This window comes from Triticum aestivum, chromosome 2A (assembly GCF_018294505.1).
Source record: "Triticum aestivum cultivar Chinese Spring chromosome 2A, IWGSC CS RefSeq v2.1, whole genome shotgun sequence".
Lineage (NCBI taxonomy): Eukaryota > Viridiplantae > Streptophyta > Magnoliopsida > Poales > Poaceae > Triticum > Triticum aestivum.
The window spans coordinates 240,029,534-240,044,231 of record NC_057797.1 but is presented as its reverse complement, the minus strand read 5'-3'; positions in this window follow the sequence as shown (position 1 = coordinate 240,044,231).

Genomic DNA, 14,698 nt, shown 5'->3' with positions numbered 1-14,698 from the left:
CTGTTTAAGGGACATCTGTTCTCCCACAAAGCTTTGAAGCTCTCACTATCCGGTTCAAGATCCCGGTTCAAGAAGAATTCATCTCTTGCAAAAAAGTTAAAAATTACCGAAGAGGACCTGCTGCCATGATGCGCGGTTCAAACATGGGTATCCTGCCTTCTTGGCCTAACATATTATTGATCACATGGGGGCTTCTGCTTCATAAAGCGGGGTCTCTGTCTTTCTCATCATGCGAGGTTACACGGAGTGGTTCTGTTTAAAGCGGCCTCCGGTTTACCCCTTGATATTTGTTTTTTATATATCACTGGGGGCCTTGGTCGTGTCCGAACCAACGAACACCCTTTGATAGGCGACAGCCACCAGATCATTTGGGGACATGGTCAAGTCTGAACCAGTCACGCCTCTTGGTCGGCCTAAGGCCACAAAATCACTTGGGGGCATGGTCGAACCCGAACCATTGCCACGCCTCTTGATCTGGCATATATGCCACGAATCATTTGGGGACCTGGCTGACTTGAATCATTGTCACTCCTATTGGGGGCCTTGATCCTGTCCGACCATGGTAATACCATCTGATCAGCTCAGTATAGCATATTTTTGCAAATGGTTTTTTATCATTGCCTTTGCTTCCATGTTATTTCCATGGTTTGTTTGTTCTTTGCTTTTGTCGGATTTCTTTTATGTCGACAAACACCTTTGTTCCGATTCAGCTGATAGATTTGATTCCCCTTTAATCCGGAGGCCATCTGCCCGGTTGATTTTCTGTTGCCATCCTATTATGGAATAAACCGGTGTTTATCCACCTGGCTTGACTTTCAATTACAAGTTGTCAATACAGGATCAAGTTATAATCCGGAGACTATCAGCCCGGTCTGGTTTGACTACGAGTCGCCAGTATTGTATATGGTTAAACCGGTGTTTATCACAACCTGGTACAGTTTATCATCAACCGGCACAGTATGAGAGGAGTTATCATTACTCAAGATTGGGGTTATCACTCTTACTACAAAAAATTGGTAAACCAATGATGTGATTCAATATCACAGGTATGATATATTTCAGTGATTATTCTTAAATGCAGCCTTGGTTATAAACCTGGGTTATATGTTGGGCATTATGACCCGTCCGGCGGTAAACCGCTAGGACACTTTAAACTTGTTGTATGCAGGGACAGGTTGAATAAAGCATGATGATGAATTATCCGGTGTTTATTAAACCGGCCTGGCTTTAAGAAGATAAGTCGCCAGTATATGATGGGAAATTATCCGGAGTTTATTAAACCGGCCTGGCTTTGGACTATACGTCGCCAGTATATATTTGGATTGCGCCATTGGAGTCATGCGCTTATAAATGATTGGGTTATATTATTCAAATAGCCAAATTTGGCTGAATTTTCATTATGATATTGGATGAATTTTTCATACCGGATTATATTATCTTGAATAGCCAACATGGCTGGATTTTTATGGTTATTAGTAACCGGTATTATTGAGTTTTCAAAGTCGCTTTAGCGCAACATTTATTATTTTATCAAAGGATATGATTTATTCTACAATGGAAGGAATAGTCCCGAGTCGCTGCAGGCTCACGACCCGGCACTTGGGGGCTACATTATTCAAATTGAGATTACATGCAAGTCTCATGTCGCTGCAAGCATGCACCATGACACTTGGGGGCTAATGCAAAGTAATTTTCTGCTCATATTATTGAAGACCCGACTCATCACATTATAATGAGTCGGCCCTTGGGGGCTACCAATTGCTCCTGTCAATAGTTGAAGGTACAAAGCTTTTTATTCATTATATTGAAGAGTCCACTGCTCAGTTGGTAAAGCACAAGGCTCTTAACCTTGTGGACGTAGATTCAAGTCCCATGATGAGGGTTACATCATATGGTGTTATTTTTATTGAAGTATATATCAAGTCCCAGCTCAATATTATCCTACTGAGCCGGCCCTTGGGGGCTACACATCATTGCTCAAATCTACATGATTATACCTACAAAGTCCCTGCTCATTATTGCATAATGACCCGACCCTTGGGGGCTACACTGGTTAAAGTTTTTATGAGTATAAGACAATTACAAAGTCCCAGGTTGCTGCAAGCATGACAACCCGGCACTTGGGGGCTACATAATATGGAGTATTCAGTTTTTACTAAGGGACTGGGATGAACAACATGGATTTCTTCTTAAGTGGCAGTATTTATATTGAAGCAAGTCTTAAGCCATCACTTTGTTCTGCTCAAGACTTGGGGGCTACAGGTATTATATTATTATCGAAGAACTATTTTCAAATTCTCTGTTTTGAGCAAACTGGATTAACCCGGCGTCACCAATCATTATGACCCTGTGTCTGTAACCCGGCGTCATCAATAATCATGAATCGGCATTAGCAACAATCATGAACCGGTATTGGCAACAATCATGACCCGAAATTATCAGTTTTTATAACCAGACAATGGTGGTAATCATAAACCGGCAAGTTTTACATCTTCAAGCCGGCTGGATATCAGTTGAATATTTCAGAGACTAATATTTTTGTCAAAGCATTGAAGGCCGATTCAAATGGATTCTTTATTTACAAATATCTTCTGCAAGCAAATTGATTATGAAGATGGTTATTAACTTGGAAGGAAGAAATGACAAGGATTTAAGGATGATCAAGTGCCGGTTTACAAGAGTATTTAAACCGGAGCACAACCCGATGAATTTGTTTTTGTGTTTATGTTGCAGATCAGTTTAACATGGATGAATCCAAATTAAACTGGGGGCTAATGTCGGGGATATACCCCGCGGTGTAAACCGGCCGGAAGGATAATCCGGCCGGACTTGGCGATTCACCGGCGACCTGCACAGACCAGACGGTTTACAGTTCATTGGTAATCCGGCAGGCGGGCCAGAGGAGCAACAAGACCCGGCGGCCTGTCTGGCGGTTCATGAAGGCCGGCTCAACCATTGTGGGCCGGTTCAAGAGGAAAGGAATATTTGCCTTACAAGGAGTTAAGACCAACACTTGTATCCGGTTTGTATTAGAGATAGACTAGTCCTAATCCTAATAGGACTCCACATGTAAACCGCCCCTTCAACATATATAAGGAGGGGCAGGGCTCCCCAAAGAGGGACGAGTTAGAAGGGACAAGCTACAAGCAAGAAGAAACAATCTTAGGGCTAGACACAAAGAGGAGAGCCGGTTTACGGCGACTCCCTCGTGATGATAATGAGACCAAGCCTCAAACAGCATGTAGGGTTTTTACTGGATGATGTTTCCCGGGGCCCGAAGCTGTCTAAATCCCTGTCTTGTGTTGCGTCTCTCGATTCCGCTCAACCCCTCTCAAGCTACCACAGAGATGTGTTGGCCTCGCGACTAAGTCCTCACACTAAGGACATCTGACGTGACAATTCCACGACAATATTAGTAGCCTTTGCGATAGTCCTTGAGGTCCATGGTATATCCTTCTTCCAAATACCATGAACTACTTATGGGAGAAGCTCTCGTGAACCAAAACATCACAATAAGAGTGCTCTTGATGAGTTCTCCATTCTGCATTATGAATCTGCCAGTCCTACCTTTCTACATGGATTATCTGGCAGAAATATGTTGAACTTGTTTGACATACTAAATCTATGCATCCGCAACTCAGAAAACCATATGTTCCTTTGAGTTGTCTCTCTTTAGTTGTATTTTGACCTCTGTCTATCAATTGATAGTCAGGACTAGTTGTGCATTCGTGTTATCGATGCCTATTATTCTTGTGGTCCGTCAAGCCATTCTATTCCGGAATGACTAGGAGAAACAAACTCCAGCACCTCATCCATTTCTTGGATTAGTCAAAGTAGTTGTATTTCGCAGATCAAAATACCAATCCAGCTTTTGTTCTATTCTACCTCGGAGTATTTCCCCCTTTATGTCAGGATTGTCATGACAATTGCACCACCTCCTATGAACTCTTGGTATAGTGATACTTCTTGCCATTATTGCTCATTCCTTGGTTCCCGTGTTATTGTAACTGGAATGCTGACAAGTGAATCGTGATGTGTGAAATCAATACTCCTAGCAACTGCGTTGCTTGGTTGTTAATGGACAATAATTCATTCTTAGCGTGTTGGTTGTTGAGTTATCATTCTAAGATTACTCGTGCTACCTAGCCCTTATTTCTGGTGCACTCTTCGGTAAGTAAGTTAGGATTGTGTCAATCCCTCACTCTTATGATCATGTCGTCTTGCCTTGAAAAGCAAGATTGTTCTCGAGCTTAGAGACATATCAGAGGTTCATGATTTTCCGGATATCTTCACGGAAGTATCACCAGGTCGTCCCCTGACTGATATGTTGAGTTTGTGATCAAGTTGGTTTTTCCAATAAACCACTCTTTCTCCAAGAATCTGTGTTAGATACCCCTGAGCTAGTTGGTTAAGCCAAACAACAACTTGGAGAGTTGGAAGATAAAAGCTTGTCTGACTTAGTTCATGTTAAGGGATATCTTTGTGTGTGTGTGTGTGTGCGTCTGTTGAAGAAAGATGATATCTTCATCGATTGGTCCTCGTGATTAGTTATTGGATCTATTGTCTTGTCCAAACTTTGATTTGAGTGTGGGCTATCCCCAAATCAAATCAGAACTCGCTAGTGTTTCGTTGTAAGAGTACTATATGGTCATGCTTGTCTTGGATAATGTGTTCACATGTATGTAGCAGAACCCACTCATGTTTTGGAGCTTGCTATTGTAGTTCACTCCTCGAGAATCTCACAACTCCATCTCGTCGATTTGTGTTGCAAACTTTCATTTTTCTTTTTGAACTTGATGAGTCTGGAATATCCTGACACCAACCAGACCTGAATCTCAGGCAGATATGATGATTGGAACATATTCCAAGAATTATAATATTGGTCTCTGTGTAAACGGGAAAGTGGATGTCATGGACAACACACCTAGCCGGAAGACCTATTATTGTAGTATCTTGATTGAGGAAGTTGGCCGCCTCCCCATAAGGATTTCGTAGGATTTACTCCAGTAGTTGTTCCTTATGGATTCTTGTGCTCCCAAAGTTCGACCTTTTACTTGATGTTCTAGATACCAAACCATATCTATAATGGGTTATGCTAGCACATCAAGGAGAACATTAGAAGCAGAGTGCTAAATGTCTCTCAGTCGATCATCCAGATTTTGTTGCCTTGGCCTCGCTAAGGTGAAATCTGAGAAGGTGTTATCTCCCTTTGCATCTGCATCCTCCACCGATATTCATCATGGTAGTATGAGGTGTCACCAACATCTTGGCACATATATTGGCAAACCTTGATGGATATGGAAATGCTCAAGTTCTTGAGAGCATACTCAGTCTCTGGGTTATATCCTCGGCATCATCTAGTATGTGTTCTCCGCTTGCTGAGTTGTCTTGTAACTCTAGTTTCCTTTCCAAACTGAGTATGCCATTTCCCTGAACTCCTTGAAACGATCGTTTGTGATTTTCCTGGGGCTAGTTTAGAGAGTTTCAATGATTTCTGTATCAAAAGTAATTCTTTTTGCCACTCAAGGGAATATTTCTATGAGTCACCCCCAAGGTGTCCCGTTATGAAATCATGGTGATTATCTCCTTGCTACTTTCAAACCATGCACCATCTTCTAAGCATGGAATTGTTGCCTACTAATCTGAACCTTCGTCACCCGCTTCTTTCCATCGCTCCTCATATGTGTTTTGTCCCTCAGCTCAAGAGATGTTTCTACATCTTGTTCCGTGAGTTGATCTTGTGATCATTAAGATGATCCATCCCTGTAGAGTTATCTCGCTCTTCTGTCCTCATGTTGGGTGAAGATCTCGTAAGCAAGGATGTCAAGTTCAAGATGATGCAATGAATCAATATCTTCGATGAGGACAGTTGGATCATGAAGATTGTGATAGTTCGAGTCCCCTCTTCCTTTTTACCCTACACTTGAATCTCGGGACGAGATTCTTGTTTAGTGGGGGTGAGTTGTCACATCCCTAGTTCTGGTAATGCTTAGTGCTAGCATCCGGTGTTGCATCATGTTTAAGTTTCAATTAAAGTTGAAATGGGGATGGCAGAAACCCCCAACACCAGTTAATCCAACTAGGGTTACTAAAATACTTTTTCAGTGAACCTGAAATGCCCTTCAAAAATGTTCATCATCTTTGCCTTGGTCTAGAACCTCTGACAAAAATAGTTCACATTTTTCTAGGACAACATTGGGTCACTGAATTAAATCATATGCTATTTGCATTTGGGCATTTAAATGCTATATAATATTTTAAATGTCCAAATATTCATGAACTAAAATGTTTACTGATGGAAATATTCCAAACTGTGGCCTTGAGTAGTTTCATGAATTTTGAGACTATTTTGGTAATTTTTTAATAAAGCCCTAAAGTTACAGAATAAAGAAAACAGAGAATAAAAGGAAAGGATACTTACTTGGCCAAACTCACCTGGCAGCCCACCTGGTGGCCCAGCACTGTGCTGGCCCATGCCAGTCAGCTGCTTCCTCCCGCCAGGCAGGCAGGGAGGTGAGCGCCGGTGTGCCCGAGCTCGCCACACACCTCCTAGCTCGCCTGCCTCAACCCAGACGCCGCTTCGACGCGTGGATGCCCCTGGACGCTGCCCCGACCAAGCCGACACCCCCTTTCGCCCCGTGCACCTATCGTTCGCCCTCCCCCACCATGGCCGATGATACGTCTCCAACATATCTATAATTTTTATTGTTCCATGCTGTTATATTATCAACCTTGGATGTTTTATATGCATTTATATGCTATTTTATATGATTTTTGGGACTAACCAATTAACCTAGAGCCCAGTGCCAGTTTCTGTTTTTCGTTGTTTTAGAGTATCGCAGAAAAGGAAAATCAAACGGAGTCCAATTGACCTAAAACTTCACGGAACTTATTTTTGGAACGGAAGCAATCCAGAAGACTTGGGGCGTACGTAAGGGAAGCAACGAGGAAGGCATGAGGAAGGGGGCGCGCCCTCCACCCTCGTGGCTCCCCTAATGTATTTCTTCCTCCTATATATACCAATGTACCCTAAAACCATCGGGGAGCACAATAGATCGGGAGTTCCGCCGCCAGAAGCCTCCATAGCCACCGAAAACCAATGTAGACCCGTTCCGACACCCTGCCGGAGGGGGAATCCCTCTCTGGTGGCCATCTTCATCATCCCGGTGCTCTCCATGACGAGGAGAGAGTAGTTCTCCCTCGGGGCTGAGGGTATGTACCAGTAGCTATGTGTTTGATCTCTCTCTCTCTCTCTCTCTCTCGTGTTCTTGAGGTGGTACGATCTTGACAAATTCTGTTTTTCGTGTGTTGTTTGCTTATTTTAATGAATCTATGTCTAGTAAAAGAGTTTATGAACCATAGAGAAGTTGGAATACAGTAGTTTTAACACCAATATAAATAAAAAATGAGTTCATTACAGTACCTTGAAGTGGTGTTTTGTTTTCTTTCGCTAACGGAGCTTACGAGTTTTCTGTTAAGTTTTGTGTTGCGAAGTTTTCAAGTTTTGGGTAAAGATTCGATGGACTATGGAATAAGGAGTGGAAAGATCCTAAGCTTGGGGACTCCCAAGGCACCCCAAGGTAATATTCAAGGACAACCAAGAGCCTAAGCTTGGGGATGCCCCGGAAGGCATCCCCTGTTTCGTCTTCATTCATCGGTAACTTTACTTGGAGCTATATTTTTATTCACCACATGATATGTGTTTTGCTTGGAGCATCATTTTATTTTATTTAGTTTTGCTTTCTGTTTGAATAAAATACCAAGATCTAAAATTCTTAAATGTTAGAGAGTCTTCACATAGTTGTATAATTATTCGACTACTCATTTATCTTCACTTATATCTTTCGGAGTAGTTTGTCATTTGCTCTAGTGCTTCACTTATATCTTTTTAGAGCACGATGGTGGTTTTATTTTGAAGAAATTAATGAACTCTCATGCTTCACTTATATCATTTTGAGAGTCCTTAGAACAGCATGGTAGTTTTCTTTGGTTTTGAAACTAGTCCTAATATGATGGGCATCCAAGAGGGATATAATAAAAACTTTCATATAAAGTGCATTGAATACTATGAGAAGTTTGATACTTGATGATTGTTTTGAGATATGAAGATGGTGATATTAGAGTCATGCTAGTTGAGTAGTTGTGAATTTGAGAGATACTTGTGTTAAAGTTTGTGATTCCCGTAGCATGCACGTATGGTGAACCGTTATGTGATGAAGTCGGAGCATGATTTATTTATTGATTGTATTCCTTATGAGTGGCGGTCGGGGACGAGCGATGGTCTTTTCCTACCAATCTATCCCCCTAGGAGCATGCGCGTAGTAATTTGTTTCAATAACTAAGAGATTTTTGCAATAAGTATGTGAGTTCTTTATGACTAATGTTGAGTCCATGGATTATACACATTCTCGCTCTTCCACCATTGCTAGCCTCTCTAGTATCGCGCAACTTTCGCCAGTACCTTAAACCCACCATATACCTTCCTCAAAACTACCACCAGACCTACCTATTATGGCATTTACATAGCCATTCCGAGATATATTGCTTTGCAACTTTCCACCGTTCCGTTTACTGTGACATGCTCCATCATTATCATATTGCTTTGCATGATCATGTAGTTGACATTGTATTTGTGGCAAAGCCACCGTTCATAATTCTTTCATACATGTGACTCATGCATCATTGCACATCCCGGTACACCGCCGGAGGCATTCATATAGAGTCATATCTTGTTCTAAGTATCGAGTTGTAATTCTTGAGTTGTAAGTAAATAAAAGTGTGATGATCATAATTATTAGAGCATTGTCCCAGTGAGGAAAGGATGATGGAGACTATGATTCCCCCACAAGTCGGGATGAGACTCTGGACTAAAAAAAGAGGCCAAAAAAAAGAGAAAATGCCCAAATAAATAAATAAATAAAAAGAGGCCATAAAAAAGAGAAAAGGCCCAAATAAAAAATGAGAGAAAAAGAGAGAAGGGGCAATGCTACTATCCTTTTACCACACTTGTGCTTCAAAGTAGCACCATGATCTTCATGATAGAGAGTCTCCTATGTTGTCACTTTCATATACTAGTGGGGATCTTTCATTATAGAACTTGGCTTGTATATTCCAATGATGGGTTTCCTCAAAATGCCCTAGGTCTTCATGAGCAAGCGAGTTGGATGCACACCCACTTAGTTTCTTTTTGAGCTTTCATACACTTATAGCTCTAGTGCATCCATTGCATGGCAATCCCTACTCACTCACGTTGATATCTATTGATGGGCATCTCCATAGCACGTTGATACACCTAGTTGATGTGAGACTATCTTCTCCCTTTTTGTCTTCTCCACAACCACCATTCTATTCCACCTATAGTGCTATGTCCATGGCTCACGCTCATGTATTGCGTGAAGATTGAAAAAGTTTCAGAACATCAAAAGTATGAAACAATTGCTTGGCTTGTCATCGGGGTTGTGCATGATTTAAATATTTTGTGTGGTGAAGATGAAGCATAGCCAGACTATATGATTTTTTAGGGATAACTTTCTTTGGCCATGTTATTTTGAGAAGACATAATTGCTTAGTTAGTATGCTTGATGTATAATTATTTCTATGTCAATATTAAACTTTTGTCTTGAATCTTATGGATCTGAATATTCTTGCCACAATAAAGAGAATTACATGGATAAATATGTTAGGTAGCATTCCACATCAAAAATTCTGTTTTTATCATTTACCTACTCAAGGACGAGCATGAATTAAGCCTGGGGATGCTGATATGTCTCCAACGTATCTATAATTTTTGATTGTTCCATGCTATTATATTATCAACCTTGGATGTTTTATATGCATTTATATGCTATTTTATATGATTTTTGGGACTAACCTATTAACCTAGAGCCCAATGCCTGTTTCTGTTTTTTCCTTGTTTTAGAGTATCGCAGAAAAGGAAAATCAAACGGAGTCCAATTGACCTGAAACTTCACGGAACTTATTTTTGGAACGGAAGCAATCCAGAAGACTTGGGGTGTACGTAAGGGAAGCAACAAGGAAGGCGCGAGGCAGGGGGCGCGCCCTCCACCCTCGTGGGCCCCTCGTGGCTCCCCTGACGTATTTCTTCCTCCTATATATACCAATATACCCTAAAACCATCAGGGAACATAATAGATCGGGAGTTCCGCTGCCAGAAGCCTCTGTAGCCACCGAAAACCAATCTAGACCCGTTCCGGCACCCTGCCACAGGGGGAATCCCTCTCCGGTGGCCATCTTCATCATCCCAGTGCTCTCCATGATGAGGAGGGGGTAGTTCTCCCTCGGGGCTGAGGATATGTACCAGTAGCTATGTGTTTGATCTCTCTCTCTCTCTCTCTCTCTCTCTCTCGTGTTCTTGAGGTCGTACGATCTTGATGTATCGCGAGCTTTGCTATTATAGTTGGATCTTATGATTTTTCTCCCTGTCGGTGTCAAAACCGGCGGATCTCGGGTAGGGGGTCCCGAACTATGCGTCTAGGTCGGATGGTAACAGGAGGCAGGGGACACGATGTTTTATCTAGGTTCGGGCCCTCTTGATGGAGGTAAAACCCTATGTCCTGCTTGATTAATATTGATGATATGGGTAGTACAAGAGTAGATCTACCACGAGATCAAGGAGGCTAAACCCTAGAAGCTAGCCTATGGTATGAATGTTCTTCTTCCTACGGACTAAAACTCTCTGGTTTATATAGACACCGGAGAGGGCTAGGGTTACACAGAGTCGGTTACAATGGTAGGAGATCTACATATTCGTATCGCCAAGCTTGCCTTCCACGCCAAGGAAAGTCCCTTCCGGACACGGGACGAAGTCTTCAATCTTGTATCTTCATAGTCCAGGAGTCCGGTCGAAGGTATAGTCCGAATACCCGGACACCCCCTAATCCAGGACTCCTTCAGTAGCCCCTGAACCAGGCTTCAATGACGACGAGTCCGGCGCGTAGATTGTCTTCGGCATTGCAAGGAGGGTTCCTCCTCCAAGTACTTCATAGAAGATTTTGAACACAAAGGTAGTGTCCGGCTCTGCAAAATAAGTTTCCACATATTGCCATAGAGAGAATAATATTTACACAAATCTAATCTGCTGACGTATTCCGTAGCGTGACATCACACCATGGCCAAGTCTTTATTCGAATCGTTTTACTGTGCCACCTCAACGTGTTTAGCGAGGCGGTTTCCTTGGCATGTCTTGTTAAAGCAGAGATCGTGTCCCCTTATTCCGGGATTCTCATCAATACGGGTGTGGGTAACCCAACCGCGCCATTGACTACGGCGCTTGGGAGACAAGCGATTTTTACCAGGCTAGTGGGGGCGCATAGTCGTCCGCCCATATAAGGGGATAAGGATCCGCCTTTTCATCCACGCCTTCTTCCTCCTTTGCCTATCCATTTCCATGCACTCGAGCTCCAGCGCCCAAGTCCGCACACCCCACCTCAACCTTCTCCAGCCATGTCCGGAGCGGGAGGCAAGTGGATGGTCTCCTCCGTCACGGAGGGACACATCAAAATACTGAGGAAGGTCGGATACTTGTCTAACGACATTGCGCACCGGCTTCCCGAAAAGGGGCAGCTCATCCCCACCCCTAGGCCCCATGAGAGGGTGGTATCCCCCCCCCATTTCCTCCGTGGACTGGGCTTCCCTCTCCACCCATTTGTCCGGGGGCTCATGTTCTACTATGGCCTGGACTTCCACGATCTGGCCCGAACTTTGTCCTGAACATCTCTGCGTTTATCATCGTGTGCGAGGCTTTCTTCTGCATCCACCCCCATTTCGGCCTATGGCTCAAGACTTTCAATGTCAAGCCAAAGGTGGTGCGCGGCACCCAGGCGGAGTGCGGAGGCGCCATGGTGGGCAAGATGCCCAACGTCCTATGGCCCGAGGGCTCCTTCGTGGAGTCCCTAAAGGGGTGGCAATCGGGGTGGTTTTACATCACCGAGCCGTGGGACCCTGAATGGGTCGCAGCCCCCGAGTTCCGATCCAGACCCCTACGCGGCTCACCTCCTGGAAAGAGACGGACCTGTCGTGGGGTAAAGAAGGAGAGCTGACCGGACTCCAAACATGCGTCCAAACCCTGGTGGACAAGAAGCTCAAACTTGTCAACGTAGTCCAGGTTATGCTCGTCCGTCGGATCCTCCCGTGTCAACAAAGGGCTTTCAACCTGTGGGAGTTCGACCCGCCGCAACACCGAACTCTGAGCAGGCTCTTCGACACGACGTACGAAGATGCCTGGAAGCTGCTTTTCAAGGGCGCCGAGGCCCCCGCATCCGCTACCGAGGATCGCGGATTCAGCACGCAGCGTCGCGCTCGTGCGGTAAGCTGTTTTTACCTTTTATGCGGTATTAGTTTTTCATAGTTTGACTCTATGCGGGATCTTAAGCTCCCTTACCTTTGACAGGATTGGCAGGAGACGTCCGGATAGATCAACTATCCGGCTCCTTTGCCCGAAGGCCCAGCGGACGCTCGCTTGGCGAAGCTGCTGGTTCCGGCACCCTATGTGGTGCCGGAGAAGAAGGCCAAGAAGAAGGCCACGGGGACTCGGAAGAGTGCCCGGCACCTGGGGGTGTCGGATTCATCATCCGATGACTCCAAGACGCACTCCTCCCGTGAAGACGAGGAGGAGGAAGAAGAGACCTCTCCCCCTCCAGCAGGGGGAGAGAATAAAAGGAAGGCCGCCCCAACTGGGGAGGCCGAAGGGTCCAAGAAGGGGAAAACCCTTCCTCTGGACGGCTCCACCAATGCCTACGACGGCGAAGAGGAGTGGCCGCATAGGGCCAAGCCCCTGGCGAGATCCTAAGTGTCCGGATACCAGTGATTCATAGTATTCCTCCATTGCACAACTTTTCCTTATGTCGAACATGTTTATGCAGTCCACCCAAAGACCGGCTCGACGTGTCGTCGAGCGGTTCCCTGGATTCGTCGGATGTGAATTCGCTTCCGACGGCTAACTCCCCCACCCTACGGACGACGCCGAGGTGCTGTCCCAACAGGTTCCAAGCCAGGAGGAGGTGGTCCTGGAGGCGCCGCAAGGCGACCTCCCGGACTCCAGGCGCAAAGGGGATAAAACCCCCAAGGGCTCCGAGTTCGGCCTTGAGCCGGACACCGCACAGGAACCTTCAATTGCTCCAGACTCCAGTAGGCAGCCTCCTTCCAATAGGAGCGAGCCTATCGAGCAGGTGACCTCCGTCCAACCGGAGGCACCGGACAATTTGTTGGAGATGCTTAACGGCGCCTCCATCGACGAGGAGCACCGCACTATAATGAGTGCGGTGATCCAGAAGGTTCAGTCCGCCAAGAGCGGACTGACTGAAGCCTGTGCCAGCCTTCTAACAGGCTTTGAGGTAAGTAAAGAATATGTAAAAATATTACTGCATAGACAGTAGCCCCTAATGCTCTGTTCGGCGTTCGGAAAGAAAAGCCGAATAGAGGATCTAATAACATTCGCAGGAGTCTAACATAATCAAGTCAATATGCATATGCAGGCTTCGCTCCTGGCCTCTGCCGCACTGACTGTGGAGGTGGATACGCTGAAGCAAAACCTTGCGCGATCCGAGAACGAGCTCGGCCATGCCAAGAGGCAACTCGAGGAGAAGGAAGGTAAGTAATACCTTGTGCGAGTATATAGAGAAGATGTGGTTGCAAAAATGACAGGATCAACGTGCTATTATAGGGGCCACGACCGAGGTGGCAACCCTTAAGCAAGCGCTGTCCGAGGCCGAAAACAGAGCGGCCGCAGAGCGCACGGAGAGAGGGAAGCAGGAGGCGCGGGTGGAGGAGGTGCAAAAAGAGCTCCAGGCTCTCGTGAAAAAACATGAGAGTTTGGAGCTTAACTCAAAGACGCAAGCATCCGAGCTTGCGGCAGCCCTTAAAAGCGCGAAGTCTGCCAAGGCCGAAGCCCAGAAAGCCCTCAAAGAAATTGAAGCGATGAAGAAGATAGCGGCGGGTAAGGCATTCATTATGCAAAGCAAGCAAGTGAAAGTGAATTACTTGTTACTTACCCGAGTCCGGAGCTCTCCAGGAGCATTCGCAGATTTGTCCCATAGTGCATCGGATGCCGCCGCCTACTACCGAGCCGACGAGGGGAGCTCTATGGAGAAGGTGTTCTGGTCTCAGTATGCCGAGGCCGGACACCTGGTGCCTTTGAGCGACCAGCTGAAGCAAATGGTCGAGCTCCACAAGGGTGCCGAACAGGCCATAAAGGGCCTCACAGCTGTGGCCTCGAGAGGCTCTGCCTGGGAGCTACTTTGGGCTGGTGAGGCGGCTGGTGGATGCCTGTCCACGGCTTGAAGTGATCAAGCGCTCCGTCTGCATCAAAGGCGCCTGTAGGGCGCTTGCCCGTGCTAAAGTGCACTGGGGCAAGATGGATGCGGAGAAGCCGGTGAAGGATGGGACGCCGCCAGGCAAGGACCATCGCGTCCCAGAAGCGTATTATGAGGGCGCCTGAGGGGTGCCCGCCTTATAGCGGATGAATGCTCCAAATATGTAATTTTTGAGTAAACTCGCATTTGTGATCCTGTACGCTGAAAACTTGTTCATATGCGCTAAGCAACGCTTTTGAATTTAAAATATTATCTTCTGTGCGGCCGTTCATCAAATTTGAGAGATGGCGAGTCGTCGGCTTCTGCCCCCATGCCACGAGTGCTGGGGTGTTCGGGATAAACATGAGCGCTCTTTTTCCCATTCTTGG